Source organism: Triplophysa dalaica, chromosome 11, assembly GCF_015846415.1.
Source record: "Triplophysa dalaica isolate WHDGS20190420 chromosome 11, ASM1584641v1, whole genome shotgun sequence".
Classification (NCBI taxonomy): Eukaryota; Metazoa; Chordata; class Actinopteri; order Cypriniformes; family Nemacheilidae; genus Triplophysa; species Triplophysa dalaica.
Window position 1 is genome coordinate 424,302 of NC_079552.1, and position 7,500 is coordinate 431,801.

Here is a 7,500-nt window from a genome sequence, read left to right on the forward strand (position 1 = left end):
CTGTCTATTTGTCATGAGTAATTCAGAACATAATGGCAGAGAAACGTTTTGAAACGGTGTTTGTGAGTCACGACTCAAGATGTCAGGACGGATCACAGAGATGTTGAGATGTTGTGTGTGTGTGTGTTCATGTCTCCTCAGTTGTCATCTTGACTCAGTGTTTTTAAATGGAGTCTGATGGACGACCCCCCTATGACCTCCCATGCTTTGATTGACATCTCATTACCTTCAGCCAAACGCAAACAATAACCTTGAATGAGAGTGACCTTCAGAAATCTGCTACAGCATATGAAACATTAAGGTCTGTGTGCGTGTAATGTATAATGTATAATAGTGCATTATTTAGCAGGTTGGAGAACATTAAATTGTGTTCAAGCGTGTCCTTTTCAAACACGTCACACAGGGAACATTTCTGCCGTGGGTCACTCTGACCAAGAAATAATTTAATCACACTACGGCTCTTAACAGCTGTGAAAACAGAACTGAAGTTAAACAACTCAGAGCTTTTTCATATTTTTAAGATGCATTTTTCCCTAACATGACTTTTTGCTTTTTCACATTTATAAATGTTGACTGGTGTTGCATTCAAATGTCCATAAGCATCATCCATCCTCTGTATGTGGATAGTTGACACATCATGTGTAAATGATTCTTATGGTGTGACAGCAAAAATGTTGCATTTTTTTGTTTTACAAAAAACTAAATAAACTAACAATGGATATAAATCCATTTAAATTAAAGGCTTAATATAAATACTATTAAATAATAATATTACGAATGGTTTTATTCTTTTTTTTTTTGCCATGTCACACCATAGGACACAATGTTATTTTATTTGTCAACTACCCGTGCAGTCTGTAGAAATGATAAGATCAACAAATCATAGCGACACATGTTTTACACTAAGCAATCGAAATAATAAGGATTATATAATCATAAACTTATATAAAGTTAAACTAGGATTTAAACGGTGAAATAACTTCAAATGAAAAACATCTCTTTAAAGTATCTAGATTTATTGGTATGGTAAGAATGAGCTTTTATAAACACAACACATGTTAGTGTGTGTGAAATGTCTGTGTAAGTGTTTGAATCCACATTAAAACTCTTTCTCATCTCACCCATGGTGATTTAAAGGAGAGTCGCATGAGTTCAGATTAAAGTCGAGGGCAATTTTCCATTTGAACTCTGAAGTGTTTTTTATGTGTGAACACATTCATTATTGTTGGTTCATATGATGTGTACAGTAATCATGTAATAATATTGTCTTTTATTTATCAGCCGTGTGAGGTTTAGCAGAGAGATGTCATGAACCATCCGCTGAATGAATAACACATCATGACCCCTGTGACCCTCTCATCTCTCCATCCGCCTGTCCTCCTCCTCTGACCTTCATCTCTGCACTTCACTGCCCGCTCTCCCTGAATCTCATTCTGTCTCCCACCGGATTTCCCAGCGAGACTTTGATTATTCTGCTATCAGTGGATGTGTGGGGAGTTTCCGCTGTGACCCTGAAGCGAGTGGAGCGGCCCGGCCCGGGTTCACCTGCAGCACCGTTATCTCCCGCTTCACTCGCTCTGATAAACTTTAATTAAAATCTGTGCTGTCGTTTGATTCCTTCTCGTGACGTTTCATGATTTTGTTTAAAGAGGCCAAGAGTCAGAAGAGTTTCATTTGGAAGATCAAACTCAATCGTTTCATTTTTATGGCTTGTGCCATCATTTATTGAAGTGTTTGTATAAAGACAAATGTCATCCGAGTTCAATTCAGGCACTTTATTCATTGTTGACAGAAAAAAATAGAGCTTATGTGAGCAATACCAAACACTAACATCACATTTCACATTGATTTCATGACTAATGCTGCTCTTTCTGCTGTTGTTTTGCCATCATAATGATGTCACTCTCTGGAGGATGATGTCTTCAAATAAAAGAACATTTGAAGAAAACCCTTCCTGATAAAACTCAAAAATGCAATTTTCCTGTATTCTGTTATTTTTTGTATTTTTATTTCTGGATTGTTTACTTACTCCACATCTGCTTTGCAACAGTATTTGATGCTTAAACATGCGCATGACGTCATGTCTGAATTAATGTGGGATTTTGACCGTCGTGTGTAAAACGTTGAAAACACAAAGAGCAAAGAGCGTAATAACAGTTCAAAGGCTTCAATTACTTGTTTCTGTGATTTCAAATACTGTTCAACACTTTAAATATTTTCTCATTTTTCAGTAGTGATGTGTTTGTTGGAATAATACATTTTAGTACAATCAGAGCCCAACTCAAAATGTTCTTTCAGTCAGCAACATTTAAAAAAACTTAACGGAAAAATTTGAAAAATTCTTCATGCAACCAGTCAATAAAAAACGTGAGTTTGGAGGACTGAGAAAAAAAGCCATATTTTATTTGTTTTTTTAATTTTCTGATGCTTCTGGTGTTTTATTACATTCATGCATTGGCAGACACTTTTATCAAAAGCAGCTTACATTGCATTAAACTATACATTTGTCAACCTGGATGAAAAAAAATGTGTTAAGTAGCATGGGAACATTTTTAGTAAAAGACAAAAATACATTATATGGGTCAAAATTATTGATTTTTCTTTTATGCCACTAATCATTAGAATATAAAGATCATGTTTCATGAAGATAGTTTGTAAATTTCCTACCTTAAATATATACAAACTTTATTTTTGTGAGTGGATGGCCTGCTACAGTGCCTCTGATTGACAACTTCAAAGGCAATCTTCTGAATATTTTGATTTTTTTTCACTCTCAGATTCCTGAGTTTTACACGGTTGTAGCTCAGTCAGATATTGTCCTATTCGAACAACTCATACATCAATATTAATCTTATTTATTCAGCTTTCAGATTATGTAAAAATCTGAATTTCGAAAAATTGACCTATAAAACTGCTTTTGTTTTCCAGGGTCACATTTGGTTTTGAGTATGTGTTATCTCTGGGCTTGTACCCATGACCTTGGTGTTGCTAGCTAAAGGAAAGCTGTGTTTAATCATCTTGAACGTGTCAGACAGACATCCATCATTTCTGCATTCATTCATGCTGTTGCTAAATACAGCTTCCTCCAGTTCATGAATATATTCACCAAAAAGAAAAACCTGACGCTACAAAAACATCATCATTAATATGCTAAATATGATGTTCAGTGTCTGATGAGAACAGGCAAAAGTGAAGCGTTCAGAGAGGACGTCCTGAGGGCCGGCTCAGGGGGACGCCTGGATCCACACTGACTTTGAAGTGATAATTCAGTCCAGGACCTGAGGGAGAACTTCAAATTGAAACATCTTTGACAAGGCCTGACAGATTTAAAGGGTTGTGCTGTACCTTCAGGCGAAGAGACACCTACACTGTGAAAGGGAGGCTCAGGATTTCTTCCCTTCACACACGGAGATAATCATCCAGATACGATTATTCAGGGGGAAAATTGTGTTTGATAGTCACAAAACGTGCAGAAATCTTTATGGTCATAAACAACTGGTTACATTTTCTTCATGCAAATGACGGTTTCTTTTTTCTCTTTTGTGGTGAAATCCTTGACATGTTCATGACAGTTGTGTGAGAACTCGTGTAACAGTAGAGCTCATTACAGACAGACAGACAGATCGTGTTCGTGTGTGAGAACGTCAACTGTCTTTGGTTTCACATTAATAGATGCTGAAGTGTAGATATATAATTGCTTTAAAGCTTTATAAATCAAATATCTGAGTCTCAGTTTAACGTGTGACTGTCGTTATACAAGATAACATCACAGAGATTCTGTAAACAACTTTGAGACTTTTCTGAGGTGTTGAATGTAGTAAGATGAAAATTCTCCTATATTATGACTGACAAAATTATATTCAAAAAGTGTGTTTTCATGATGTGTGTCTCTGGTGTTCTGGTCAATTTTACTAATCTGAAACTGTGAACAGTAAAGATGAATAACTGCACCTGACAGCTAAGAGATTTAGACATTAACTCTTACATCATAAAATCACTCCATTCAACAATTATTCACTGTATCATCAGAATATATCTTCTTCAGAATATTTGTGCTCAACACTTTTCACACAACCTAGTGATTGACACACACGCGCGAGCACACACACACTCGTACAGCCCTGCGTCCCAGATCTGTCAGCCCGCTCAACGGCTGATGCTGATTGGCTGTTAAAAGACGAGTCTTGGGACTCTCCGTCTCCAGCTGTTTGACCCCAGGTGACCCCTGAAGCTGTGCACCTGTAAGATTATACAGAACCTAAATTCACATTTATTGCTCAATTTCATCAGTCACGATGAAGAAATCTGTCTGTTTAAAGGCTTTGACAATTTAATTACGAACAACGATTAATTACGAATAATTTATTCGATGAATGAAATATATTCTGTAAATAACTAGACACATTCCCTATCGAGTGACCTTAACAGAGAAATCTGAGATATGAGGATGATGTCGTCTTGTGTAAGTGCAGCAAATCTGGAATCACTTTAATAAAGCGCACACATATTTGTGATTAAGACAAATAAATGCGATGAGACGATTCTTTAATAATTGTGACAGTCCTAAGCGGAGGCTCACGCTGAGTCTACAACACATCCAGTCTTCAACAGCATATAAAACAACATGTGAGCAGTTTATAATGATGCTATGAAGCACGGATGCAAATGGTCGTGAAGTATAAAAAAATCTTATTGAAAAATCATATTTACCCATCGCCAAACATTGAATTAAGTCATAGCAACACAGAAAAACAAAGAACTGTTTTTCAGTAAAGTGTCAGTGTACAATTAGATTTTTTGCCCACTTTTGGTTTATTACCAGCCCGATCTTTCCTTCTTACTGCTGTATATTTTCCAGTACAAATGTCTTACAATTCTTGAATCAAGATGCTGTTTATTTATGAGCAAGAAAATGTCAGTATTTTTCTATTGGCTGTAAGCAACATCACTCTTCACACACAGAGCGGCTTTAGTCTGTAACAGAGAAGTGTGCTACATGCTAGGATGGAAGCAAAATACTATAAAAAGGAAAGTTAGGTGCACTGCACACTTGCTTTGACTTTATTATAAACAGCATGTAAAGAAATTGTGCAGTAAAGTCATATTCATTTAATATAAAGGGCGATTTTGTGCTTTTAACAAACAGCAATTATTTGGTTAGAATAGGCTAGATTTGAACCTGTTGACCTTCAATAATGACCGAAAGCTCCACCTACAAAGCTTATGGTTAGGGTATTATGTGTTTTAAACTCTCAGTCTTCTGTGATTAATGAGTGTTTTTTATATTTTTAACATCCTAAATCATTTAAAGCCTGAATGTATCGCAGTCACATATTGCAGTGTTTATTGGATTCATACAAAAGCAAACCTTTAAGGGCTTGACAAAGTCCAGGCCAATTGCGCTTTCATTCTGCGTTTTGAGACTGAATAGAGTTTTCGACCAATCTAACGCCCCTGTGTTTCTGGAGGCGGGGTTTACATGACGTATGCAAATAGCCTCCGCGCACGTGGCGAGGGTGATCGTAGAGGTGTGTGTGTGTACATCTGTACCATCTCTACAACGCGACATTTAAAAGCATTCATGCTGCTCAAATGATATCGTTTTTTAATGTAAACATTATCTGACCTCACCTCAGCTAAATAAATGACGCGTTATTTCCCACATTTCTAATGTAGTAGAATGTTCGATTTCCTTCAGAGTGACAGTCTGCAATATGAGAGCCGGAGAGCATGATAATAAACTCATTTAAAAAATCTGGGTTATTTCATAAAACATTTTTTTTCTAACATTTAGAAACATTGTTTTTGTGTTGCTTAAAACTAAATATGAACTTGTTTAGTTTTTTGCGATGTTTCTGTTCTAAACACGCAGATCGTCTTTTTTGTTTTGTCGACACTTTTTCTGCAAAAAAATATTTTTATATGAAATATGGGAGATATGTTGTCAGAATTTCAAAGAAATAAACAACAATGATCAATTTACCAAAACGCATTCTTATCAGTTAAAGAATCGGCTATAGCCCACGGTGGTAGATTCCCACCCAGGATATCCGCTTGCACACCCTTTAGCACCTTGCAGAAAACCGGGGAAGCTTTAAAGCTTGAACTTTAGAAGTGCTTCCGGTTTTCATATTGGGAGATTAATTTGGGGATGCGCTGAGTGAATATAATGTACCCAGACCAGTCACTTTAACAGAAGAAAACTGCACCATACGTGTGAATGCAGCAGTTTATACTAAACCATATAAACACAGTTAAGTTACCTGTACAGACAGCTGAGTCTCATTGACAGCATATACATGTTTGCTGATCCGACAGATTCGTATATAAAATCATTGTTGTATAAACGATATGTATATATATATATATATGATCACGCTGTTTGGCGGCAGCCATGTTCCCCTCTGTCAATCACGTGGTTTTACTGGAATTTTGGCGCATGCGCAAAAAGTAACATTGTGACCGTCATGTCCGCTCAATTGCGATTGTAAACGATGACAAAACTTAATTGTGCTTTCATTACTCTTCATTATATTTTTAGGTATGAAAACAGTAATTTATTCAACCGTTAGGCATATCTAACCACGTAAGTCTAGGTGTTGGTCATACTCATCTTACTCCCAGAAAATTAAATTCAAACCATTAGCTCATAAAATTATAATATAAAATAAGTTAGTAAAAATGACAGTAAATAGTATGTTTAGGCAAATATGTAATTTGAATACACTAAATATGTTAAATTAAATATATGTTGATAACTAACATGGTAGTGCATGAGTGAATGAGTGCGATGGGTTGGCACTCCATCCAGGGTGTATCCTGCCTTGATGCCCGATGACTCCTGAGATAGGCACAGGCTCCCCGTGACCCGAGGTAGTTCGGATAAGCGCTAGAAAATGGAATGGAATGGAACTAACATGGTCACAGCCTAATACCATATAACAAAGAATCCTGTACATAGGCCTAATGTATTTTACTTTGTGTATTTCATATATGTTAAAAACGTAACTCTTGGTTATTGTATATGTATAGGAGTGAGTCTATATGCATCATGTAGCCCATGGCAATATCACTAAGGTCAATGGGACACAATATGTCTGTATGGGATCATATCAACAATATCCTAACATCAGAATGAATATGAGAGTTGTTGTGTTTGTTTGTGTGTTGTTTTCATTGCTGATGAAGAAGTGTAGAGGTGAGTAAAGGTGAGACGTGAATACTGGAGGTGTTGAGCAGGTAATGAAGCGTGATCAATGTTTAATGCTCAGCTGGAGCAGAACGCTGATAAATCACCCAGACGTGTTTCACTCTGCGTCTCTTCATTAAAACAGTCTCACACCGTCCTCGCAGAGTTTTACACTGACCCTGATAAAGCTGATTTACTGAATAAACATCTTGAAAGTGTAACACATACTTAAAAACAATGAATCTAAAATCAGAAAAATGTTAGACAAACACACACACACACAACCTTGAGTTCATGAAAATATCACTGTC